The sequence below is a fragment of the Tyto alba genome, unplaced genomic scaffold (assembly GCF_018691265.1).
Source record: "Tyto alba isolate M040663 unplaced genomic scaffold, T.alba_DEE_v4.0 Super-Scaffold_20000042, whole genome shotgun sequence".
Taxonomy (NCBI): Eukaryota; Metazoa; Chordata; class Aves; order Strigiformes; family Tytonidae; genus Tyto; species Tyto alba.
In genome coordinates this window covers 11,078,542-11,106,244 of record NW_024881293.1, presented here as the reverse complement: position 1 = coordinate 11,106,244, position 27,703 = coordinate 11,078,542, and the positions used below count along the sequence as shown (strand labels likewise).

Sequence of the window (27,703 nt, the reverse complement as noted above, 5' to 3'; positions counted from 1 at the left end):
TGTCCACTTTGCCAACTGGTAAACACTGACTGGGAGGTTGGTTCGAATCTGATTAATAATGATGTATTATTAACAATGACAACCTGGAGTCAGTAACAACCACCTCCTGCAATTTCCAAGACACTTGGGCAGATAAACACAAATCCTACTTGAAAATGCTTTTGAACCTTTTCAGTTTTAAGTTTGATAACCTGAAAATTCACAATTTGGTGGAGCAGCACAATCTGGCTTTCAAAATCAAAATCTTTGGTACAGTTCCTGAAAACAGCACCACAGCCCCGTGCAGGGACATCTCACACGTGTCAAACGGAGAGAGCAAGGTTTTAATCACGGCATCTGCAATACTGTACGACTTTTAGGACTGCTGCTTAATCTTGAGAAATGAACCATTTCAGCCCAAAGTATACCAGGTGGCCTAACTAGAACCTGAGGGTTCTATCCCCTCAAGGATGGAAGCTGGTTTTCTAGAGAATGGGGTAACTACAAATAGAACTTTTGGTCACTTCTCTTCCACAGTTGGTAAAACCTATCAGTTATTGTGGTCATATTTATATTTCCCCCATTACCTCTAATTTGGAGGGCAGTAAATACCAAATCACTCTCCACAATGGAGGAAATGTCATACACATTTTAATTCTCAAAGTACTTCCTAATAACAGTAGTGCGTCAACCCTCTTTTCTCCTGCCTTCACTGCTTAGGGTTTCAGAGTATATGGACACGGATACTAGTGTGAATTAGTCATTTCAATATTTTTTTTAATCAGGAGTCAACAAAAAAATTATACACAACTGGAAATGTTCATTATTGCACTCAGAAAGCCATTCATTCTTAGAATTACACAGTTTAATAGCACAGTGGTCCTGTAGCACTCTGACTGCCCCCATCTTGAAGAGCTTACCAGTTAGAGGAGACAAAATGCAATATGTGTGTGTGTAAGATGAGAGGAAATTAGCAGATAATAATAAAATCATCTGATTGCATATGTGGACTGTGGCTCAACCCCGTTTTCATTTTAAAAAGTGTGAAGTGATCAGCTGTCCAGCTGATGCAGAAGCCGCTGCTGGTTGGCGGACTTCTTGTAAGCAGATTCCCCCAGTGCTGAGTATCCCATAGTCTGTTCTGGAAAAGGATTCCCTGCCAGAGAAAAGAGTCAGGACTGAGCCTTATCTCTTGCACAAAATGATAAAAACATTGAGGTTTGTAAGGGCTCCTGGTTTTTCTTTGGTGTATTACACTTTCAGGCTGCAGACAGTTAAAAATAGGCTGGCAGGTCCAGATGAAAAAGATTGTTGGGAATATTCAGTGACTGATACAATCAGCAGGAAGGGAGCCCGAGATCTCTTTGTAGGTGTGCGAGATCTCTTTGTAGGTGTGCGCCCACTGATTTGAGTTCTTGCTTCTCATAGGGCTGTTTGCGGCAGTTAACATTTACAGAAAGCCAACTTATACAGGAACTCTGTAGAGTTTTCTGCAACTAGTTAATTCTTTTAATTAGGGTCAAGTACTGATGAGCCATGTGACAATGATCAGTAAACAAGCAAGAGGTGCTTGTTTACAGCCGTTCCCTCAAGATGGCTCTGTGGGTCTGACTCACTGTTTGCCAGCAAAACATTTGTGTCCGAAGTTGCAGATCACAAGACGTGCTGAAATGATCTGAGACAATCTGTGGTGGACCAGTTTTCAAGAGGTTGATATGTCCTTTGGCAGATCTTTAAATAACAGCAATGGTGGGTGAACTTTGTTCTCCCCCTCTTCCAAGCAAAATCGATAGTCCATGAAGCGCTTGTTGAATTGGAGCAAAGCTCCTAATATATCCTCTTCCAACCATGACAGTGCTTATTAGAGACAGGGTCAGATAATATCACACTGAAGGCACCATCTTGGGCCAAGCAGTATTTGCACATGTCCACTGCTTTCCCCATTTTCTCAATAATTTACTGATCTTTCATTTCAGTTCCAGAAAGATTCATTTTCATTTCTGTTCAGGGTCATTCACCTCACTGCTTAAATTGTGGAATTTTGACTGCTTCCAATCTTGTGTCCTGCTTTGCTGCAGAAAACATTTCACATTTAAGTGTTATTCCCAGTGGGTGGGAAATAGTCAAACAGACCTGGCTTATATAGTGACCCTGAAGTGTCTCAGATTCTTCTTGTCAAAAAGCACCAGTTTACCATCTCATCATATTCCTGAACTACTTATCAGAAATTCTGTCCTGAGCAGCTGGTGGGAGCTGCAACTTGCACTTGCATGAGAATAGTTTCACCAGAAAAAATAGTTTCACCAGAAGATAAGTAAAGGACCATCTCTTGGTCTCAAGCCTATGGAATTCCTTTCATTCTTAGCATTACCCATCTTAAAATTGTATTCTTAAGATTTTGAGCACTGTTGCAGCATGCTTACAGTTTTATCCTTTTTTTTTTTTTTTTTTTCATTTAACTATTTAGGGATGTAGTCTCTTAATTGCAAACTTCCAGCCAGCAGTGTAAAAGATGAAAAAAACAAACAAACAAACATCCTTTACAAAGTGCTGGGATTTGCTTTTTTAAAAAAAAAAAAAAAAAAAAAATTACTCCAGGTCGACACATACTGAGCAGTAGCCCCTAGTTTATCTTCTGAATGGTGGAAGTTAGGTGAACATAACAGATCCAGACGCTGATCTGAAGCAGCTTTCAGAAATTATCAGTACTCCTGATTTCTCGCTCCTCTAGACCATCAGACAACTTCAGAGTTGTGTTCTCTACCTTTACTAAAACACATATCGGCTATTGAGCTTAAGAACTTGTTTAGCCTGTTTAGGATGCCAATATTAGCATGTTCCCATGCGTCTTACATCTGCTGTTGGTTGCAGGACGATGACCAAGTCCACCAGATCTGTCTTGAGCTTTACTTGTTCTTCTTTGACCTACATTCTGATGTACATTGAGAAAAGGCTTAATCTCATTTTTCATTCTTCCTTTAGGGACCCTTGTGAATTGTTGGCTTTTTTCCTCACATCCCAATACCAAATTCGGCTATTGTCACAACAAAATTAACATATGCTATATTGGGTAGTATTTTTATGAAGAGTATAGATAGTGTAGTATTAAAATATACAGGAAGGATGAAGTATTTGATCCATATTATCTATGGACTTTGCATTTGGAATGTGGAAAATACCTTTGGAAGAACAACTTAATAGTTGGACTTTGTGGGTCCAGCAAAATTTTGCTTCTGTGATGACATGTTCAGCTTTAGAGTAGAACCTAGGCTACATAACATCAGTTTAGGTTATAAACTAATATTTACGCAGTTTTCTGGGTTTATGCCACATTCTTAAATGAAAACCATACCTGCGTAAGCATTTAAGGCAATTTGCCAGGTGGGATCATTGTAGTAAATCTTTATAAACATTGAAAAGACTGATACAAACAAGCAGAGTGTGTGACTGCTGCGTGCCGGCTGGGAAGGCGGCCGGGGAGGGCATCCCTCCGGAGCCACCCACACAGAGCCAGCCCCGGCACCGGGGAGCGTCATTAGCACCGTGCAGCTGATGCCCTCCTCTGAACAGTGTCACCTTAGTGACACACCCAAGACACGCCAGCTTCAGCAGAGGCAGCCGCCTGAATTCCAGCTCGCCTTCTCCCATTTGACCGCACGCGTGCGGCGCTCTGCTCTGCTCTTAATTGAGTAGCTTTAATCAAGGCCCAGGTGAGAAATGGTGAGGTAACACTGTTCTGGTATTGCTTTTCTGTGCATCGCCTGATTCATAACAAGGAAAAGATTCGCAGAAGTATAGCTGTTTGCTTACACAAATGCCTTCTTTAATTTTGAACTATTGGATTTTAATTTAAACGTAGTATTTAATATGGATTAAAATCCAATAATACTAATAATATAATGTTGCCTCTTTTAATAAAGGTGATGCATAGCACCCAGGTATTTAGTTAGAAGGTATAGAGTCCCAAAAAGGAGTATATTCAGATTAAAAGTGCACAGACACTTTGCTGTGAAGATTTTAGGTGCTATTTTAACTACAATTCTAATGTATTCACTAAATAATCCCTTTACTTTGATGTTTTAAGTAAGTTGATAAAAGGAAAACATAAAAAAAGCATTCTCTTCAGTCTGCAGTAGCACTGCCGTGCATCGTGTTTGAAGGACTGTAGATGGGTGGTTTGGTTTTCTGGGCTGACAGGTAACAGCTAAAACTGAATTTTCCTTGGAATTCTTGTGAAAGGGGACAGGAGGGGGGTTCGCCACTTGGTCCCACCGCTGGGTGCCAGCGGGAAGGCAGAGAGCGAGCCAGCTCTTGGGGTGACGTGGCCATGCTGGCTCTGCCGCTGCGTTCCTGCGAGAGGGCACCCCTGGACAAGGGGTTGTCCATCATTTTTAATGTAAAAAAATAATCAGCAAGACTCTGGATGATATGCTGACTGGGAGGCAAAGTAATGGTGCAGACAAGTGAGCTGTCGCTGTCGGAAATGCTTTGTGCTTGAATATGGGCTATGATAAGGGGATATAACCCACCAAGAGGCAGAAGCAGGTCCCTGTCTTTTCACAGGACCTATAAATTAACTTTCAGCCTCAGAATTAAGTCATCAGACTCTGAAAAAACCCAACCCATCGCTAATTATTCTGCTTCTAAATCTCTTCCAATAACTATCACACTAGGAAATGTGTTGGTGGGGAACATTCGCACACCGGGTCTGGCAGAGTATTTCTTTTGGGGTAACTTTCTTCCCTAGCTCCTTGTGACATCCCTCCCATTTTTAACTTAATGCTTCATCTAGGTTTTAGAAATCGTGTCAGAAATATGACTGCGGAGACAGACGCTTCATCCTTTTAGGGAGGAAGGAGGACCCTGAAGGGTGGGATATAGCCCTGCTGAAAATTAATCTGAGACTGGCTGGCAGGTTTAGTGAAGATGTAGTCAGGCTGGTGACTTAGGAGCCAACAGACCACATCCAAAAAATGTGTCTCCAGAAATGTGAAAATCTGGAAGTCTTAAGGATCGTCGGCACTAGTCTGCTACAGAAAATCTTCTGGTGACTTGCAAAGGTTATTCATATACCCCCTCTTAGGCCAACCTGTGCGGGGGGGGTGGGGGGATGTGGATATACTTAACAGACTAAAGAAACAGGAGGGTGAGAACGGCCTCAGGGAGCTGCCTCTGCTCCAGGACAGCAGCAAATGGGTAGTTGGAAAACCACACCAGAGATCTGCAAGTGTGTTAAAAGGGATCAGTAATTACAAAGGCAAAAAACCCCAGAACCGTTCAGAATTTCTTCTGCTGTTAACATGGTCTAAAATAACTTACGTGCTGGACTTGAGATCTAGTGAACATGGCTTCAGAAAGCCCTTCTAAAGTTTCCTGGGAGAAAATGGACAGGAGAGCAGGACTCCTCCACAAATGCTGCTTTTCTGGCCTACCCCGTGGCAGCACCGTGGCCGGTAGCAGTGGCCAGTAGCTGGGGTGGCCAGTAGCCCGGGGTGGCCACGCTGCTGCTGTCCTGTCTTGGGCCCGGCTTCGGTCTGCAGCTCCAAGTCCTGCTCCCCGCGCATGCTGCAGCCGGGAGCTGGGTTTTGGGGTGTTTTAAAGATATTTTCAGGCTGCTTTCTGCTAGTCGCTGACCCACTGTGAACTGTCAGCAGCGCTGGTGTGACCAGCCTGAGGCTCTCTGGTGTAAGAAAGTCGCAATTTCTAGTGTTGGCTGCTTAGAGCGTCTCTCTCCTGACTTGGTGGAGCTCAGTTTGTCTCAGTCAGACTTTACTGTTTTCAAGACCGATTTTGGAAACGAACCGAGTCCGTGTCTCCCCGCCGCCCGTCCCCACTCCGTAGCCAGGCCTCCGACTATGGGTAGCCCTGCCCGGAATACGCAATCTGCCCCAGGCTCGCTCTCGCCGCTGCGTGCCCGGTGTCCCGCCGCCCGCGGGACCGGCGCGCTGCTCTCCGTTTCCTTCCTCAGCGCTTGTAGACGCTCAGGAAGGAAAAAGCTCAGCGACATCCCCCCCCCACCCCCCAGAACAATCCGTGTCAGCGGAGGGTCTCCGGAAGCTCCCCTCCGCCCGGCCCGGGAGGCGGCGGAGCACCGAGAACAATGCCCGCCCGGCCCGGGGCACGGAGGCCGCCGCCGCCGCCGCCGCTCCACGTGGCCCCGGGCGCCGCGGCGGGACCCGCGCCCCCCGCGGCGGCGCCCCTAGCCCGCGCCGCAGCCAATCCCCGCCCGCCTGCCATTTGCCGCGACCCCCTCCGGCCAATGGTGCCCCGGGTCACAGACCTGCTCCACCATTGCCCGGAAGCGGCGCCCGGGCCCCTGCGCGCTGCGGCCGCTGCTGCTCCCGCTGTCGCCGCGCCAGCCCCGCTGCGGCGTAGGACGGGCCGCCCTGTGGGTTGGTTTTTTCTTTTTTTTTTTTTTTTTTCTTGTGTGTTTTTTTTTTTTTCGGGGACAGCCGCGCGCATGCTCCGCCGAGTGACGCCGCGACTCCATGTGTGAGAAGCGCATTATTTGTCAAGGGGGAGCCGCGGCGGAGAGGATTAGCCGGGGATCCCTGGCGGCACGGAAAAGCGGGCGGCGAGGCGCGGGGGAAGCGAACCGGCGGCCGGGGAGCGGGACCGGCGGGCGCCTGGATGCGCGGGGACCGGCGGGGAGGTGCCGCGGCGTGTGAGTTTCCCGAATAAAAGTTCTCGTCGGGTTTATTGTCTTGGGGAGGGAGAGGCGGCGGCAGAGTTATTTGTGAAAGGCAGCCGCCGGGGATGCGGGTGCGCTCCCGGGGAAGTTCTGGGAGAGCCCGGCCGTGCGAGGTCCGCGGGCACCCCTCGCTAACCCGGGGAAAGTGCGAAGTCCTGCTCTCCGGCCGCCGGGGTCCAGCCCTCGGGCGGGCTGATCGATTAATGCCTGCCAGGGAAGGAGTTAGTGCCCCCGCCTGCAGCGGCTGCAGGAGAGGGAGCAGAGCTCCCAGGCTTCATCCTCGCCGGTAAACGAAAAGTTTGGCGGCGCGACGCGCCCCCCGAGCCCAGGGCCGAGCGCCCCGGGTCGCCGCCGGCTTTTGTTCGGCGCTGGGACCGGCAGCCTGCGAGGCGTTTGTTTCGGAAAGTTGTTACGGGCTTTCCGCCGTGCCTGCTTCCTCTTCCTCCTCCTCCTCCTCCTCCTCCTCCTCCGTCGCCGCCCGGGCTGGCTCGGGGTGAGGGCGTGGGGCTGGGAGCGCCCCGGCCCCCGCTGCCCCCCGCGCACGGCGGAGGCGGCGGGACCGGGACCGGGACCGGCCCCGGGGGGGGCAGCGGGGGCCGCGGGCAGCCCCCGCCGTGGCACTGGCCCGGCTGGCGGCCGGGCTGCGGCCCGTGTCACAATAAGAGTCCCCGCCCGCCCTTCCTGCGGCTCAAGGTGCACCGGGCTGCGCCCCCCCCCCCCCTTCCCCCTCCGTATCCACTCCCACGCAGCGAGGGGGGTGCGCAGCCGCCGCCTCCCACGGGTGGCGTGTCGGTAACGGGGTTATCGGCCGGGGGGCTGCGGGTGAAGGGCTGGCAGGGCGCCCTGCCCCGCTGCCCCGGCTTCTCCATTACTGCACGTTCCCGGCGCCCGCGGGAGGGGCCGGGCAGGATTTGGGCCCGGTCGGGATAGTCCCCGGGGAAGTGGCGCTGCCCGAGCCCACGCAGGCGTGGAGCTCCCCACTATCCCAGAATCGCCGCTCTCGTTTGCGGAGGAGCTGTTTGTGGGGGCTCAGCGACTGTAAAGCTGTCTGGCATCGGTTGCTGCTTTGGAACGACAAAGCTGGGGAAGCCCTTCCCGTAAGTCAGGATGCACATACTTACTTCTCTAGAGCATCTGCTTACTTTTTTTTTTTTATTATTTATTTTATACTGTCTATATGTCGTAGGTTTTACTTCCGCTTGTATTTTTTCTGGCTGCCCCACACTCTTCTATTTTTGTACTTTGTGCACTAAACCCCTTTCCCCAGGACAGAGGTTCCTGTTCCTAAGCTGATGGATACAGCGGTGAATGTCATGGAGGACTAATTTGCAAGCACGGCCCTAATCCTTGTTTCCAGCTTCTTTTGCAGGTGTTTGACTTTCGTGTTTCTCTCTTGCTTGCCCGCCTGTGAATGCAGCTGGAAGCAGAGGTAGCAGAGCTGCTTGTAGAGACAGTTACACAGGAAGTGAAACGAAGAGGGGCCTTTGGGAATAAGAGACATGCCAGTAGGCTGGAAGCTGCCATACATCAGTGGGGGAAGAGAACGAAACATTGCTTTCTTTCAGACAAACTATTGACCAGCATTTCAAGCGGAAAGAGACGTGGGTAGGAAGAAGCAGGAGTGTAAGGGATGTGCTGATAGCGTAGAGCATGAGCTGGTAGGGGACTAGAGGCAGGAAAAGGTATGAAATAAAGGGATGTGTAGCACATGGAAAGCTTTTTGTGTAAGCGCAGTGGTTTCCTGGGCGTCGCGTTGCCATGCACGTGCGTTCTGTGGGCCTGGCTCTGGTGACAAACAGTGGGTCCCAGCACATCTTGGGATGGGACCCACCGGGATGTGGCAGTGATACCGCACTGGTGCCTGCTAGCATTTGGGCCGTGGGGAGCCCGATAGCCCCGAGTGCTACAAGCAGGGACCACGCTGTACGTGGGGCTGTCGGCGGGGTCGTTGCCCCCGAGTGCCACCTCACAGCAGTCTGAGATTGTGACACGTATGGAACGGCATATTCCTGTACATCACGCTCCATTACTCGCTGCTGGCATAGCCTTCGGTGCGTCTGGATTGTCAAGCTCTGGTCGAAAAAAGGCGGTGTGATATCCTGGAGGCAGCGAGGCTCTGCGGTTAAGTGTCTCAGATAGGATCACAAAATAAGCTGGTTTCAGGGCTGGGAACTGTTTAGTTTGGTTTTTTTTTTTTTTTTTTTCTCCCCTGTACTATCTAGTTTTGAAGATAGGGAGGACTGCCCTGCCTGGCATGTGACACTGGGGCTGTAAAAGCTCACCCCTTTGTGCGTTGTCTGGGGCTAAGCAACAGGCTGATGTTCTTCTAACTTTTATTTGGAAAAAGAGTGAATATGTTAGCATGGGCTGGTTGAACTTTGTGTGAGTGTGAAAAGGACTGAGTTCTCTGCTGAAAGTAAGAACTGCCTTGCTGAGTTTCACTGGGAGAGAGAGAGTTGTATCTTTCTGGTCACTCAGTATCCAGCAGTGGAGCAGGATGGAGGTAGCTGAATATATTTCTCTTTCCTCAAAGGTGGAAGTGCAGAGAAGTAGCTGATACCATCCCTAACAGCATTACATAGTCATGGGGTTACATCAGTGGGTGATGATGCAATGCTGTTGGCATATGATGCAGTGTCAGTGTGTTAATACTGTAACTTAATATAGCTGTGTTACGACTTTTTTGTAGTAATTACAGGCCGGTAGTCATATGTGAAGCTGTTTGAAATCATTGGTTCAAATTCAGGCAGTGCTGGTGTATTGTGTGATGTTCATGAGGCTTATGCAAGGCAAGATGAAGGATTTGGATCACTTTTTTTGGCTAGACAGCAGCACACATATGCAGATCCAACATTTGGCCCTTTTAGGGACCTTTCTGCACAGCTTCAGGTTTGAACTGGAATTATCCCTTTGCTGTCAGAGGAACTATAATTGTGGGAGGAACTCCAGGCTTACTGTCTTATGGTCTTACACTTCTATTTCTGGGTGTGCTCTTCGTTAGTCCGACCCATCTGTATGGACTATAAGCATTCTTACTTTCTTACTAAATCACTTCTGCTGTGCTACTTTAGGGGAGCAAGAAGGAGGAATGATGCTTGGGATAAAGGAAGTCAACTTCTGACATCTTTTGGATAGTGCTGGAAGTATTTTAAAAAGTAAGTCTAAAATTCATTCAGATGTAACGAGGCCACATTTGAGATCATCTTAGTGGTACCTCTTGAAATGGTGTCCATGTTGTGAAGTCCGTGGCCAATTGCCAACCAACCAAAATTCACAGTATCTGGTACAAGAATTTGGGAAGGACAGAAATGGCAAGGTGCTGTAGTGGTCAGCAAAGCTCAGGTTTTCTGCTTTGATGGAGCACTTGCTTTATGTCTAACTTCTGAGTAGAAAATGCTTTTTTGCTGACTAAATTTAAAATGTTTTCATAGAGCACGTTCTGAACCACAGACATCTCGATGCTACTCACTGATAGTAGTGTACTTAAGCATTTTAAAATTCAAATCTTTGGGCATCAAGACTTACTTTTTTTGGTACTATGCACATAGGAACTGTGAGTTCTTCCCCAGGCTCAAGTTACCATTAATACTTTGGTTTCTTACTGCCATACTCTGAGGGGAGTAGTTGTGTGCTTATTTTGCTTGTTTTTCACAAGGCACCATGTTTGCCTTTTATGTGTCTTGTGAGGTAGAAAGTTGTGTGCTCTGTACGGAGTTCACGTGTGTGATATGTACCTGTGCAGGTACAGGCTTTTATCCTGTGTACAAGTACTGCTCAAATAGGTCACAACAAAAAGTTGAAAAGAAAATATGCAGTGTGTGCATTCCCCTTGTGAATTAAAATACACATGCTGAGCTCTCATTACAAAATAAAAGGAAAAATGAACTGTCATATGGGGGTTTTTTACTCCTCTTCTTAGAATGACCAACATTACATCCCTGTTCCAGGCACTTCTTGACTTCCAATTTATGTCTTTTTCAATAATAATATAAGTAACATAGAACTGTATAGTGTGTTGGGTTTGTTTTTTGTTTTTTGTTTTTTTTTTTTTTTCCCACTCCAAATGTTCCTGGAGACTGTGGTATCTGAAAATATGGTAGACTTATTTTTAGACTTGGGGAAGTAACGTTTGCTTTTGTGTAATGCTATTCATGTTTGAGGTATCACAGCACACGGTCTGTAGACCAGTATGTGAAGTGCAATGTAGTTAGCATATTTTGTTGATTTGGTAAAAAATAGTACGTGAGCATTCTTTCCTTCTCCTGGCATTAGGTTAGACAAAATAGATGTTCAGAGAAGAGTGTGCTGCTGCTGGACTAGGAAGCTCCAGGACAGCCCTTCAATTGTGTTCTTCTTAGAAAGTCTGTTCTTGGTAGTTTCATCAGGCTGTCCCTGCTTTCCCTGTGCTACCCATGCTGTTTCAGTTAGATTTGTGCCCTTAAAACACACAAGCCAGAGTTTGGCACTTATATATATATAGGCATTCTGCTTATTTATGCATTCATATTATGATTGATTGGTGTAAAGACTTCCTTGGGATTTTTTTTTTTTTTTTAGGCTTTTTTAGCTGCTTTTCCCCTCCTCTTGTCTCTGCAGTTCTGTGGCAGCCCTTCACCTGGGGAGGTGGACATCTGTTGAATATGCTGACCCTCACTCAGTGGTTCTTGCTTTATCCCTTAATCACCACCTGGAATTTCTGAGGTTATTAATTCCTTTGTGATATTTTTTTATCTGCTTAGCACTGCTCAGTGTGAATGCCCTGTGTCTATCAGTGAACCTCATTGTCAGATGAATCATATGTCCATTTTCAGGTGGGGAAGAGGAGAGTGAATTGCCCACAGCAAGCATTATAGGACGGGGAGAGAGCAAAGGTTAAGGTTTATTAATACACGGTTTCCTATGTTGGCTTTTTGCTGTTCAGCACTTTTCCTCCCCCCTTCCCCGACTGCTAAGGGTACTGGCATTTCTACCTTTCGTTGCCTTTAATTGCGTTCTCTGGTATTTGACTTCTTGGTGTGTCAGGTCTCGGGACTCTCCAGTGGGGCACCAGTAAACGAGCATTTGTGTGTGTGTGTCTGTGTGACCTGTTCGGCATCCCCTCGGGAGACTGCGGCTACCATGGGGCAGGGAAGAATTCTCCTGTCCAGCTTTCCTTCCTCTTAATTACAGAGCGCCTCTTCATTGTGCTGGGGCTTTTTAACTTGCCCGCTATGCTCCTTTCTTTCTAGTGCAGGTGAGGCTGGAAAGCAGCATCGTGACTCTCGCTTCGTGGGCACAGCTCACTCTTTGAGTGAAGAGGGCATTTGGAGGAAAGAAAATAATCTGATTAGTCTATTTGGGCTGTATGGAACAAAATCAAAGTTTAGCAGGAAAGTTTTGCCCGCTTTCATAATGTGTTGACTCTTAAGAAAAAATGTTTGAATGTGTTGCTGTTTCAACATACTGAAATAAGGCAGAAAGTGGAAAACCTTTGCTACATGCAGCTGTAGCAATGCCATTTTCTCTCCTCCTTGCCTTTGTTATCAATAGGATTTGACACAGTTCAGCATTTCAGGACAGTGCTGGTCGGCAGCGGGTCGGTGTCTGGCCGGAGCTGTTGGATCCAGCGCAGGTCGGAGGTGCAGAAGGCAGATGCCAAGTGTTTGTCCCTGTTACTGCATCTTGAAAATCACACTGCTCAGGACCAGCTGATGTCCTGTGTGCTGTAGTAACTTGTTCTCACCTTTACCTTTGCTTCCCTGTCTTCCCTAGAGGAGAAATTTTCTATTGCCTTGGGTAAGTCACTTAAACCTCTCCATGCCTTGGCTATCCCATCTGCAAAATGGGTATAAGCGTGTGTTACAAAGGAAGCATGCAAAATGTTCCTATAACAACAATTCCTTTTATTTTAATCTTCACATCTTCATCTTCTTTAGCTTGTATTTCTAAAATGATTTAATCGCATGTCATTTAATTTTTCAAATGAGAATCACCAGTAGGACTTAAGGTGGGAGTAGGGGGGGAAAAAAAAAAAGTCATCAGGTTTACCTTACGATCTGCAATGCCAGTTTGTTGTATTAGGAAATGCAAACATTTGAAAGGTCTAGGAGAGTAAAATTTAACAGCCAGTCACAGGCACTGAAGGCCAGACAAATACGGGGGAGAAGCGTCACGTGTCTAATGGGGGGCTGGCAAACCCCTAGACCGAGAGCAGCAGGCGGTTCGCCCCTGACTCACGGTCATTATTTCAAAGCTTCATGTGTTCATAGGTGATGTGCTCAAGTCAGGTGAATTCCTGAACTCTGCAGAATTGTTTTCTGTACATCCCTGGTAACTGGCGGGTCTCCCGCGGTGACAGGGTCGAGTCTGTGCGCCTTTAACAGAGACGTGTGGAAGCTTGTGATCAGGCGTGTTTATTTTGTCTTTTATTTTTAAGAAGGCTCAATTTTGGGAGGCTCTTTCTCCTCCCACTGCTGTCCTTCCTGGGGGGGCCCTTGGGCATCGACTGGACTCCTTGGATCCTCCCTCCAACTCCTGGTTTGTTCACAAAACAAACTGAACTGCCAACCCAGATATGACGGCGGTCCTTTCCCATTTAGAAATCTTCTGCAGCTCAGTCAGGCGCTGCTTGCATTAAGCAGTATATACTGAATGGTCTGTATCATGAAGATGACTGGAGTCTTTAAGCACTCCAGGAGTTTCAAGTCTCATTTAGGTATCAAAGAGCCATTTAGTGTGCACATCTCTGAGTTGATATCAGTTTGTTCTGCTTGTATTCTTTCTTATTAAATTCTGTGTTTGACTTGATTTTTGTTGTTTTTTTTTTTTTTACTCTTACAAGCTGAGCATTTCAGCCTCTCTATTCATTCTCCTACTACTTTGTTTCCTTTCTTTCTCTCTCCCCTCCCTCTCTCCATCCCCCCTTTTTCTCTCCCAAAAGAACAACAAACAGTATTTTGCAAGAGTAAAGGAGTTTTCATGTCTGGTTTTGGGTGACATTCCAGGTGAGGCAGTTTGTCTGCAACTTGCCTCTTCAGAGACATTGGCAAGTTTGGGATTCCAAATGATCTGGCTTTAAGTTAAAGCTCTGCCGGAAAGGCTTTACTCCTGCCATGTTTGGAAGAAGAGTTGGTCTCCAATTCCTTTAACAATTATGAGGTGACTAATAACTTGAATGCAGTTTCCCTACTAATTTGTGGTGCCCTGTAGTGAACTCTGCTGTGGCATGAAAGGGATCAGTGTGTGAGCGCTTCGTCTTCTGGTTTTGGTGTCTTATGCGTCACCTTCTGACTTGGGCTTATTCCTGTATAAACACGAATCAAACTAAATTAAAAAGTTATACCCAGATCTCTCGGGACCTGGTAGCCAAAGCCATGTGGATCGAGAGTTGGGAGGCAGTCCTCCGCACTTCCAGTCATCCATAACAATATGTGCTTTTTGTTGCCCTCACTCCAGCAGTGTGAATGGGAGCTGGAGGGATGGGAACAAAAAAAATGAAGCCTATAAAAGAGCACTCCCACAAGGCAGGAGATAAGCCCTGACATGAAGTAAACACCATTCCTCCCCCTCTCCCTCCACTTCCAGTACCTTCAGCTGAATATAAATGGATATTTAAAAAGTCAGGTACCTGAAGAAGTTTCTAAAACAACTAGTAGCAAGTGAGGCTGTACGATATTTTCTTATTTTTGCACCTCATCAAGTGAAAATAACTTATCACTCTTTAACTCCGTAAGTACTGTGGGTAGTTCCAGCAGAGAGTATGGAAATAAATATTCTGCCTCACCTGATGGGAAGAGGTTCCACTACCTCTTCTTATCATAATTACTAAATCTTAAACAGTAAATGTTGTTACTCAAAGTTCTGACAAAAGTGTGAGAAACTTCCAAGAATGTTAGGTGGCACCTCAAAAGAATGGTTATTTTTTTCAATCATATTTAAGGGGAGCCCAGGTGAACATAGTGATAGGTGTGTAGGTAAGACTGAGCTGCTCTTAAGGCAGTGTGGTGGGGTTTTTTTTCCCCTTCTTTGTTAAATATCCAAAATAAGTAGGAGTTTATGATGGGGTCTTCGCATTAAAGTGCCAGATTGTTGGAGCTGAAGGAATAAAGGCTTATTTTATAGCTTTTCAATGGAAAAACCTTGATTGAATTTTCAGTTAGTCTTGAAATTGATCTTGACATGACCTGTCTCATTCACTTTGGGATACAAATACCCAGTTTTACTACCCATAAGACTATAGGAGTTGACATTCAAGAAAGCTTTTCCTTTTTTTTTTTTTTTTTTTTTTTTTTCTGCCTTTTAATTCAGTAGAACACTTCCAACTGAGTGATGCTAGTTATCTTGTTTCTTGTTTCCTAACTCGATCTAGATGGACAGACTTTTGTCAATATTGGCTGCTGAAATTGCATCTCCTCCACACCAGACAATTTCCACATGGCTGACACAGTCGTTAGCAGCAGATTTTCTTCAAACAGTTTTGTAAATGCCCCAAGCATGGCTGGACAGAATGGAGCCCAGCACTGGCGTGGGATGCTGTTGAAACAGGGCAAACCTCATTGCAGCAGCAAGGTCACTTCTGTGACTGTTTCATAGGGGAAATACTGCTGGAGATGGTCAGTAGTGGCTTTTCTTTTAGTTTGGTTTATGCTACAAATAGCAAAGACTTTCCAGATACTAAAATGAATCAGAAAATAGAATCATTAGATTTCATGGTAATGCTGATTTACCTATTGGTGTAAGTAGGAGCGACTTCCTTGCTGTAGCCTGTCAGCTATGCCCAGTATGTTCATTTGCTGAAATAGCCATGTGATCACGAGCTCTGAAATGCTTGCAAGAATTAGAGGAAGTAAACTGAAGGCATTCATATTTAATAGGATCTTAGAAAATCCTGTCTCCAACAGAATTAAGTACTGCAGTGTGCATGTGTGCCTAGTGTTGCGGTATGTACAAACGCACTGAACCACCTATTAAGATTCACATACAATATAAATATAAAATTTTCTGGATTTCATTGTAAAATAGTAAAATTACATGCGTGCCAGTTGCAGGCACAGTGCTAGTGTTACACTCTGTAGGATGCTGTCGAGTATGGACTTCCAATTCTGCTTTCTCTTGGCTTCCTTCTTTGTTTTTAAGGCTTGTGAGATGTGGGTTTTGAAAGCAAGTGGCTGGTTGTTTTGGTAGTGGAAGAACCTTTGCCTCATAGTAGAGCTGCCTGCTTTTGTTTGGTGTCTCTGGAGGGTACCAGTGAAGCTTCGCTCAGCTGTGGGTTGTGCTCATGAAGAGCTGAGGATGCTCTGTGGGCAGCATCCTGCCTTTTGGGCCATGCACGTACTGGGGAGAAGTGTGCCTTCAATGCCTTGATTAACTCTCTAAATGTGACAGGGGGTTGATGTCTTAGGCCTTTTTTAAGTTCAGATTCACTTTTGTAGCTGGGGGGAAAAGGAAGGTGACATTTGTAACAGCTTTTCAGTACCTATTCCTGAAAACAGATGTTACTCCAAAAAGACTGTGGCTCATGGCATAGCTTTCTTTTTCTGAGAGGAATGATCCCAGTGAGGAGATGACATCCTCCACAAAACTTGAAAAGTAATTCTTGCGTAACTTCCAGAAGCTCAGCTTGAGACTAATCCGGATTGACTATGCATAATAATTCTTATTTTCATTAAAGTTATGCTCCAAGATAGTAGGTAGCTCTTACAGTTAAGGCTAGGATTAAATTAATGTCTAGCAACTCATGAATGATTGCTGATATGTAGGGACTGTTACTGCTCTGTGGGCTACAACGGCAGGATTGAACAGGAGGATCACCAAGAGAAACTTCTTAATTGTTTTATCAATAGGTCTTAATATATTTTACAAATATTGTTTGTGGGAAAGATTGTGAATAGTCAAAAAAGAAGCAAAGTTAATCAATAACATAGAATATGAAAGCATAGTGTCTTTAGGGGTGGTCTGGTATATGGTATGTATGTAAAGTATTCTGTGGCAGGAAAAGCTCAAATTTTTAAAATTCTGAAGAAGGTAAACTTGACATCTTTTAATAAATATCACAAGCTTTGTGGTTCTGATTGCATGCTTCTCTGCACTGCAGGAAAGCTGGGATCTGGGAGGCAGAGTACACCTCCAAACTTGTTACCTGTAATCTTTATTCCATTAGTTTCCGTGGAAGGTATTTAAGATTCCTCTGCTTGTTCTCCTTCCTTTAACAAAGGTATCCAGAGAGGGATATATTAATTCCTTTCACTGGACCAAAAACTGCTTATAAACCAGAAGATGATGATTTAACAAGCAGCCAGGACTTTTAAGTGATAGAAGTGGCTTGGGGAACAAAAGCATGTGAATCCTGTTGGTTGAGACCTGATGGGTAACTTATTTCTGTGAGGTGCCTGAGAATTATGATGATGAAGACTGCAGAAGTAATTAAATAAGACTCATTTTAATATTGCGCATATTATTGATCCCTTAGGACATTTAGATACACAAACTTGATAAGATCATCTCCTTTGCAAAATGTTGTTCAGTATAATTGTGACACCTCTGGTTGTTTTCTACCCAAAACGCCCTCATGTTTTGTGGAAGTTAGATGGTGTTTTACATAAAGCCACTGAAGTAACTGAGAGTCTAAATTTCGCCTTGCTCATCTTCGGTATCTGTTTGCTTTCTGCTTGTTCTGGGTCAAGGGACCCTTACAGGTTTTTTAGCAGTGATTAGACTTGCTCAAGGTGAAAAATCCCCCTTGATCCTATGGGCGATAATGACAACTTTTCTTTCCTTTTCCCTTCTAACTGCAGGGCCAGGGGCTAAACATCAGCCCCACAGCTTTCCTTGTTTTTAATACAGATGTGGCTGTGTGCAAGTGTGGCTTACGATGTTGGGTGTGCAGTGCTGCCTTTTGATCTCAGGTGGGGGATGCAGTGTGTATCCAGATCTAGTTTTGTGTGCCGAGGCTTCTGAATTAATTAATGATGGTGGCTGTGCTCTGCTTCCCCTGTAAATAGGTGTGGTCCCTGGGTCCCTGCCAAGCTGCCATTTCATTCCCTTATTTGGATTTCTGAATGGTGTAGTTCTCTACACACACCCTCGGTTCGTTTTTTAAATAATATAGTTGGGGAAACTAAAATTGCTGCTACAAAATTATTAGTTTATGGGTTATTAATGTACTCCTACAACTGAGATTAAGAACGTGTCATTAGTGGAGGATGGTATCTTGAGCTAAAAAAAAAAAAAAAAAAAAAAGGGTTACTGCTGCGTTTTGAGTACCTGACACTGAGGCCAGGTAGGCACAAACCAAATTATCCAGGAGGAATCAAGTTGTCATATTTTAGTTGATGCCAGGTTGCCCAATTAAAGTCCCTGGCACTTGGTGAGCACAAACTGCCCGCAGAGCACAGCAAAGCTTCGTTACAGCAGCGAGCATCGGCGAAGCAGATGAAAGCAAGCCCCTAAATATGGCATTCCAGAGCAAACATGATGCATACAAAAAGCACATCTTACTTGATGATGAAAGTAAAACAGATTTTTCCACCAGAGCTAGAAATAACAATTTGCCACCTGCTTTAAAAAAAAAAAAAACACCAAAACTGAATGTTGCCATTCATTTCAGTCTCCTCTCTTAATGAGAGTTCCAGATCTTCCCAGTCATCTTCCTTGAGGTTGTTGGGCACTCGGTGAAAGAGATGATAAATTCATGCATGCATCCCTCTTCCCCTGTTTAATATTCTGCCAAACAGTTCTGCAAATGCATTTCATAACGCTGCCTCTTTGCATAGAAAAGAGACACCCCCTTCCTCTGTCAAAAATATATTCTACATCTGAAAACAGAATATAGTAATCCTAGTTCTTGAAAAACATGTTTATACAACAATCTACGGAGACCTGTGCCATTAGGTGATCAGATTGTGCTTTGATTAAAACCAGTTCATTGCAACTACTCAGGGTGGATGGAGGATGAACTGGACAGGCTCAGTCATCTTGAAGGAAAGGCAGAGCCAGTGTTGTTGATCTGGATGACCAACATTTTGGTGATAGGAGCCCTTTGTGCTCACCCCATGAATCCAGTAGATCTTGGCCCTGGGTGAGGATCAACATAATTGGCCATAAATTACAGAGTAACTGAAAAATAGTTCAAACTGTGCTGTGTATAAAACAAAGAACCCCCAACCCAAAACCCTGGAATCTATTTTTAGCTCTTTTTGGTGTTCTCTCCTTTTGCTGAACAGTAGATACTATAGTTCCTCTTCTTGAAACGGGCATTGCTTTGTTCATGTCTGCTGCTTGGCTGCTGGCTCTGACATTCAGGGTGCTTTTTGTCATTCCTGCAAGTCAGCCTCTTGCAAAGATTTTGATTTAATGAGTTGGGTTTACCTGTGTAGTAATTACAAAGATTAACTTGGATAGATGTGAAACAGATATATAAAACAGTTTGGACCTGGCTCCAATGCAGCCTCTTAATCGGTGGGTTCATCCTTTCTCTGACTTAACTCCCATCCACAGCTTAAACTCCTAATTGTAAAATGAATGACAAAAACATTATTTTCCCTCTATTTCCCTCATGGACTTCCCCAATTCCTTGTCATACCTTTATTCCTTTGAGCGAGAACATGACATGATTCTGTACAAGGGAATACAGCTCTAAAACGAAAGCGAACCAAAACTGGTGTACCAAAGGGTTGATCTAAGGGTAACTATCTAGAAATACCAACTTTTGTAGCTCACTTTAACACATTGTTCCTACTTTTATGAAACTGAAGTGTCTTAGAGCTGTTTCCTGTGGACTTTTTGAGGGATGAGTGGTTTTTCAGAGATTTGCTGCGGAACCTGCCTCCCCGCACCCCCATTTGAAGACATAAATTGTATTATGAGTGAAAAGCAAGCTGCATGCTTGTGTCTGCTAGAGCCTGTAGTGGTGCAACCCTAGACAATCATGGGTGTTTCTATTCATGAGTAGCCAACCAAATCGTGATCTGGGTATTTCGAGCCTGCCTGATCTTCTGAATCAACCTGCAGAGAAATGCACTCCATTTTGTGCTGACCTGGGACTCCGCACAGGGCTAGCCAGTGTTGCATTTTCCACATAGCATCTATAAACTCTGTTGCATTTGCTGTGGGTGCTTCAGCATTGTGAACTGCTGACCAGGACAGCAGTAACTGGGTACTCCAGGCTCTGGTTACAGAAAGCCAGATTTGCAAGGTCTTGAATAGCAAGGCTTCGTGGAAGAAAAAAAAAAAATGCAGTTAGTGTTGATTTTTCTCTCTAAACAGTATTATTGGAACCTCTTTATCTTTGCATCTTCCAGGTATCCACACTTGACTGAATTCTGGCTAGTGTCAGTAAAAGCACGGGTAGATTGTGGGGCTTGTTTGGGGAGGGAGGAAGGAGCTTGGTCGTGTAATTACCACTGAGACACTCCAGACTAAGGAACAAGAGAAGTCAAATGCATTTGCACTTTGGTCTCAAAACAGTAAGTTTTGATTGCAAGAGATTAGATTATACCAGTGTTTTCCAAAAGGTTCAGCTTGGATTTTCGGGAGAAAACTCACTCTGAGATTTCATGTTTTTCTGCACACTGGTGTATGTGAGTGGCAGTATTTGAGAGCGCAGAGTAAAGCTGAACTCTAGCTCTGCTGAATTGGTGTCAAGATATGTCTGGAGTGTGGTGCAGCTAGCGTAATTAGAAGATCATATTCCAGATCTAGAAGTAAAGGCAGGGTTTCTCCTTGAAGGCCTGCATGCACTTCCATATGATTTGGCAGCCCTTGGTGTATCCAGTAGAGAATAAATGATGGAAGATAAGCGTTCTCCACGAGAAGGATGTGCTGGGGTGACATGCTTGAATAACAGCTGTTGCCAGTAAGTAGTTTTTCTATATCTGGCTTTCTGCTGCTGTCTCAAACGATGCCCTTGCCGGCTGGCGCAGCGTGTGATCCCCGTCTACAGACCGGCTTAACTAAAGGGTTGCTGCAGCCCCTGGTTTCCCAGCCCCACGAACTCAGGCATTGATCTGAAGGGTGTAATTATAAATGCTATTGATGGCCCGGGAGGGGAGTCGTATGTTTTATCTCTGGCACAGGAATTCAGGAGTGAGTGGGAGAGACTCTTAATTTGTAACAGGTTTTATTTGCAATCTGACTTGTACACAATAAACGGGTAGCAGTGGTATTAATGAGCATCTGAAAGGAGCTTTTTTCCTTCCTACGAGATGGCACTTCACTGTAGAGAGGCTAAAACTGAAGAGTGGCTATGCAGGGTTCGGCAGCTTTCACCTCAATCTTTAGGCACGCGGAAGTTAAAAACCAATGCTTGAATGTTTGGAGAAATACCAATGTATGGAAGGTACGTAATGGATCAGCACATTCATAAAAAGCCAGAGAAGTGCTTTTCCACTCCATGATGGTTGCTTACACTGTAGTGAAATGTGCACCACGACTATTATTTCGATCCGATGGCTCTTCCTAGAATTCTGTTGAGATGTGTGCAGGGAGGAATCCGTGGGTTTGAAGCGTACAAAAATGCTTTCAACTGATAGTTCAGTGCTTGGAAAACCTGATTTGATACTTTGAGTTCTCCTTCTAGACCAATAAAGTCTTTGAAGACTTTATTCCTGTATTCAAAAATGTTTATGGAAGTAAAGCCTGAACACGAGACAGAAGCTAGCCCCTCGTCTGTCAATATTTAAATTGAAATGTGACTCCTTTTTTTCTGCTGACCAGTTCACTCAGCCTTCCAAAAAGTACAGAACTTTTCTTATCTTGGTTGTTTGAAGAGTTATGTACATCAGTAATGCTGAACTAGTACCTGTATCATAGTTTCCATGCCTTAATCTTCTTGGAGAATCCATAGCCTGTCTTACTCTGAAAATGTGATGTTTTTAAAACACTGTTTTGCTGGCTAAATCTCTCTTGGATTTTACTGGCTCATAATTTTTCTAGATAGTGTTGAAGGGATTCAGTAATGTTGCTAAAAATGTGGTCCCTAGTGTTCTGATACACAACTTTGATCATCATTTCATAGAGAGGGAAAAAAAACTTCATGAGTGACAAAGTAGGCTCTGATCTGATTTCTGCTCTGGCAAGTTAGCAAGAGATACTGTTCAGTCCAGTGCCTGTTTAATTTCCTGGATATTTCACTTATGTTTTTAAAATGTTGCTACATCAGAACGAGAACCACGAATTCTTTTTAAACAAAACATCCAACCTTTGAAAGAAATTGCAGAGTGATAGGGTACTGAAGGTTTGGTTTTGTTGGGCGGTGGAGGAGCCTGGTGTCCCCGGGGGCTGGCAGAGCTCGCCGTGGTGCCCTTGGACGGCCGCAGCCTTGCGCCGGCGCACGCCGTACCTGCGGCCCGCGTCTCCAGCCCCGCGTGCCGCAGCTTCTGCCCTGACTTTTTCTGGTGGAGGTTTCTGTCAAAACTCAGAGCTGCTGCTTGGACAGAGTTTCACTTCTGAGCATTAACTGTTTAATTGCCTGCTTCCTACAAGGTTCCCTGGACAGCTGCTTGAAAAGTTTAATCCTTCAAAATATTTTTATAAGCATTTTAACCTTTTTTTTCCTCAGCGGCCTGCACTGCAAAAGCAAACTTTCCGTCTTGGAGGTGCGGGAGAAGGCTGAGCCACGGATGGGGACGGAGCGTGGGAGCCGGATCGGGCCGTGGGGCCGGCCGCCTCCCCGGGCAGCTCGCTGCCAGCCGTCTGTTGGGTTTCAGTGGAAACTTCCACGCACCAAATGTGGGTCAGCACGGGAGGCGGCCCCGGTCCCGCGGCACTGAAGCAGTTAAACTGCTGTTCTGGTGTCCTCGCAAGATGAAAACTATTTTAGTCCCATGACACGAGCACTATGGGAGTTTAATGCTACAGTTCATTAAAAATGGAGGCCGGCCAGAGCCCCAGAAATACGACTCGGTAGCTTAGGCTTCCCACCTCCAGAGCACGTCGGAGGGAACAATCTCTGCTGAACTCCAAAACACAGGGAGCACTCCGATGCGAGGTTGCTGCCGAACTCATCTGCGTAACCATATTCCTCTCTGGAGGGGAAAACTTTCTGCAAAACGCAGGCTCCCTCTGTGCTGGAGGTGCCTTGTGTGCAGTCCTCGCAGCAGAGCTGAGCTGGCTTCGGGCAGAGCCGGTGCCTGGAGGATCCACCCCTCCCACTGTGACCTTTACCGGTCCCGTTCAGTAATTATCCCTATACCAGGCAGAATAATTCGTTTTCTTAACAATTTTTTTTAATTCCTTGCCTCGCTCCCCCCAGCAGTGTTACAACTTGTGGCTTCCTGCTGGCTGCAATAGTGTCATAACTACCAATTACCGCGGCTGTGCCGTAGCGTTTGTCATGGCCCGGTACGCCATGTGTGTTGTGTGCATAGCTTTTTGTCATCTTTGGCGATGAAGGAGAGTTTGTTCATGTCTGGGCCAGCTGCATGAGGAGTAACATGAAGTACTGCCATATCTGTTGGGTTTTGTAGCACCATTGAAGGCCCTGAAGTAGCTATTGCAATGGTTTTCAATGGGCTTCTAATTAGAAAAGCATTGGGCTAATAGGATGAGCTATAATTAGCAAGACCTGCCCCCTAGATAGCTAATCAGGGACCAGAGTACGGTTGCATATCCATTCATTAAGTTTCTATATCTGCCCTTTTGTAGCAATTTGTTTAACCTATTGGAACCTTCTGAGGTGCTTAAAATAGTAAAACAGAGATGATGTACATGTACAAGATGACCTCTGAGTTTGCAGGAGTTTGGTCAAAGGGGGACATTTTGATTCTCAGGTGGGTGTCGGCCCTTTTCCCAGTCTCAGAGAGGAGGACTAGAAGTCAGTGAGCTATTGTCCTGCCTTCTGGACAAAAGAAAATAACTGCAACTTTTTGAGGAGGGAAATGACTCAGTTCTTGGTGGCTTAGCAGAAATAAGAGGCCGAGCTTCCAAGGAGTCATCTTGGCAGCCAATGTGCATCAATTACTGGGCTCCACCTCCAGCCCAGTGCTGCTGCCGTCTGCCCCGAGAGCCGACGCCAGCGGCGTGTCAGCGTGCGCAGCCCCGTGCAAGACCCACTGCTGAAATTGTGGCTGTTGACTGGTTACTCGCTTTGTGCTGTGTAAAACAGGCTGAGATAAGGGCTGTTTGACTCAGCCTGTGCTGCTGGCGCAGGTAACTGCTGATCCAGTAGTATGGCAGAACTATTTGATTTTTCTAACTGACTAGTGTACACTGGCTGTGGGTTTCTTCCCTCAGTGTTTTCATAGAGAGGGAGAAGGAGGGTTTGGATGTCATGCACTGTATGTACAGGCTCACAAAAGGATTTTTGTAAAGCATAAACAAGCATTGGCCAGCAGAACTACTTCTGGAGTAAGAAGCAGATAAATGCACATATTATTTTAGAATTATTTTTATGTGCCATCCTATGGGACAAAAACTTTTCTAAGAAGTTGCTTCCACCTTCTTTCTCTGCTTCATGTGCAACTTCATGGCTGCTTCTGCAGGGAACGGTGATGTGGTCTCAAGTGGGACCAGGAGCAGGGGGACAACTGACTTCATGTTACATGCTTTGGGCGGTGGCAGTACCCCACCAAAACCTCCGATGGTGTTTAGCCAGTGCATCCAGCTTGGCTTTAAAACTTGCTCTGATGTCCTTCAGGTAAAAATACCAAAGTGTCACTAAATTGCTGAACTGAGCCCCTGCATGAGCACGAGTGTGACCGTGGTATCGTGTCCAAAGACGACTGACTCTCTATTTGCATCTCAGTGTTCCTGCCACTTCAGTAATAGTACCTTCATGTAGGTAACATTGGACAAATATTGCCTTGTTGGCAGCATCTTACTAGCTATTAAAATGTTCATCTGGGGGCCTGCTGGCTTGTTGGACAAATTAAAATAAGTGAGTTTCTGAAGATGTGTTTTCAAGTGGTGTTCTGCATGCAAACATGGACCCGTACTGCTTTTGTGCAAGAAATAAAATGGGGAGGTGGCACAGTGACTGTTTTGAGACTTGCCCGGAGCAAGCTCCTGCGGTACCAGCCGTTAGGACAAATGCAGGTCTTGTAAGTCTCTTCCTCCTTGAGGGAAACTGTTGTTTAGAAATGGGAATGCTGGTTTCAGCAGGTGTTTGGGTCAAACCAGAAATACCAAGAAGCAGTTGGTTTCCTCCTGGAGTGTTAATGTAAGAAGCAGACACTAAAGAAATAGGGAGTAAGAAAAGCAGTAACTTTAAAATATATTTGTGTGTGCTTTTATTTTTAATGTGGAAGCATTTGAACACAAGCCTGACTTGCATTTCTTTCCTTAACATAATAGGATGCAGTCTTCTCTTCTTTTACATGAGTACCAATGTTTCAGGCTGACTGTCTCACCAGCGAGCATGATTTGGGTGAAGGTGGTGGTCATGTCACTGGGTATGCTAACTGGCTTCTCTCTTCCCTCAGGATCCTCGCTGCAGTCACTTTCAGCCACTCGGCCTGGTCAGGATCCCACCTGGAACCCATGAACTTCACTGACAGGTAGGAGTTGTGACTAAGATGGAGGACGAGTCTCTCATATTGCACAGACTCCCCTTCTCCCCCCTGTTCAGTACTGAAAACGGGGAGGTGGGCTGGGAGGGTGGAATAGTTGTCTGGTCTTCTGCACCTTCAGCTCCTGCCTTGTCCTGGAGGACATGGAAGAGCTGTAGAGGTGCTCTGAGATCAAACTCTGGTCAGAATTCAGTTCATTAACCAAAAGTGGCCTTTCATTTAGCACTTAATCCATGTTCCAGAGTAGGTAAATCTCCCTAGCTTCCTAAGGGACAGAGCTGTTTCACTTCCTTTTAACTGGGCAGTCACAACAGCTGCACAATATTGTTGGTCTTGAACAAGAGGAGAAGCAAAAGCAAGCATACAGAAATTCCTCCCTTGAGACTTTCTGTATATTTCGATCATTTGTGCAACCCTCAGAAGAAAAACCGTGAATGGAAATGAAATTTCTGCTTGTATCTTGTAGCTCTGGCAATGCTCAGTGGCATAGCTAAAGTAAAGCTCTCTTGATCAGCTGTCTTCTGTGTGATGGTGCTCACCTCTGCCATGCCATTGTCAAATGAAGCATTTTAATAATAAATGGCAGTTAAAGAATTTATCCAATTTGGGTTTTTTTCTCCAAAACATATATTACTAAGGCTCTGGTGGTCAGTGCTAAGCATTTCTGATCTTTGCTTTTCTCCCAGTCTCAGCTTTCCTGGTGTAGTTGTTGATGTCTCTGCTCATAGATTTACTCATTTAATTTACTGTGTTTCACCCGAGTCAGCTGCAGAACTAATATTGTGCAAGCCATTAGCACCACTGATTTTTTTTTTTTTTTTTTTGGCTATTTATTACATAAGTTCCCAAATCTTGCAAAATGGTGCCATCTTTCATGAAACCAAAAGGCTAAATGAAATAATAAAAACACCTTTCTTAATGACATCAGTCAGAGGTGAAGGACTGGGAGAGTAACAGTGAGAGTAGCAGAGAGCATCACACTTAGATGTCTTGACCACAGTCATGGATATTTCTTAATCTGCTCTCTTGTTCAGTGAGTTATCACCATAAAACACCTGAAAAACATAGCTCTGTGCAGTTGTAGAGCAGTGTGCATAAATACTATCTTATTTTGCCAATTCAACTTGTTACCCAAATACTGCGTTTTGAACCATAATTGAAACTGGTATTTAACGGCTATCCTGCACTGAGGAATCTCCACGATTTTTTTTGGTAATACAAAGCCCAGACATAGTCATTAGCAGACTTCCTGCCCAGTAGTTTCTAGACAAAAATAGATCCATAAAACTTGGGGGAGAATTCAGGTCATACAAATCCCTCATGTAAGTGCCCTCTAAAAACACCTCTTTAAAGCCAAAGCAGTGGACCTTAGAATTAATATCATTTTAAAGTTGTCTTTAGAAGAATTGGACTATTGATTGGTAAATAAGAAAATTCCTTAGTTGTTTAGATCTTTCTATTGGTACCTTGTCCTTTGTATCTGCTTACACCAATTCTCTCTGTGGTTGTCCTGAGGCTGTATTAAATAATTTATACTGGGCTGAACGTGAATCCAGAGCACAGCACTCCTTGGAGAGGAGTGATGCTGAAGTCGGTGTGGATGGTCTGTGGGCACCGAGAGCCTCTCTTCTCTTCAAGTTTTTAAAATGCAGAAAAAAACAAGGAATTGCCTGTATTATAATATGCACAGCATGTGGTGCTGGAAAAGCTGATTGTTGTTGTGACTGAGTATTTAAAGATGCTAATTTTCTTGCTCTTGCATTAAAATAAATGAACCAACCTAGATCCCTCCTCTAATAAGAAGCATACATTAAATGGGGAGGGGGGTGGAGGAAGGGGAGAGGATCTGATTGCAATCTATGGTGCTGTTACTTAATATTTAAATCTGTTCTCATCAAATAAAAGTTTAAATCAAGTTATAGTCCTTTAAGTGGAAGGTTTTATTTTTTGAGTCAAAATAAACACTGGATAAACATTTTTTTAATGATTAGTTAATATCTGTGAGTATCAATGTGCCTAGAGAATCCATACCCTGAAGAAAGGCAGAGTTTCTTGCTGAGGTGGAATCAGACCATGCGCTTCTAGTAATAGCTGGTGTCTTTTAATAAAAATTACTTTTGATTTCATTCTTCTTCTTTGGCTGCCTCATGTGAGGGTGGTTGAATTCCCCCAGCAAACTCAGGGGTGACAATGAGCCAACTCCATACTGAACCATGCAGTTCATTCCTGAAAACTACAGCTATGAATCACGGTCACAGAGCATGCGAAAAACTGGCACCGCTGTGCAGAGCAAACCAGGGAATCTGTGTCATTGTGGCAGGACTGAGAAGTGAGGGTTTGTTGTTTTTTTGTTGCTGTTGTTTTTTTGGGTTTTTTTTTTTTTTTAGGCTGAATATTTCAAGTAAAGAATAGCAACACTAGTAAAAGGTATTTAAGAGAAAAACCTGGTATTTCTATGCAGTTTTTTAGTTGCTTTGTTACAATTCTTTCTAAGATCACCTTGATAGTGAACACTTCTCTGAAGTTCTTACAAAAATTTTGCATAAATTGC

General features: G+C 44.9%; 1 protein-coding gene across 3 annotated transcripts in view; it reads left to right on the top strand.

Annotated features, from left to right (window-relative positions):
• GATAD2A (GATA zinc finger domain containing 2A) overlaps positions 1–27,703 on the top strand; it is a 63,685-nt gene that overhangs the window by 7,048 nt on the left and 28,934 nt on the right. The window contains exons 1-2 of one of the 3 annotated variants that reach the window (XM_042794104.1): positions 6,303–6,643; positions 25,066–25,140. The gene's annotated coding sequence lies outside the window, so the exon portion shown is untranslated. Of the gene's footprint in view, positions 1–6,302; positions 6,644–7,432; positions 7,768–25,065; positions 25,141–27,703 lie in introns of those variants that run through there. The other 2 variants (XM_032986077.2, XM_042794103.1) reach the window with 2 other exon arrangements.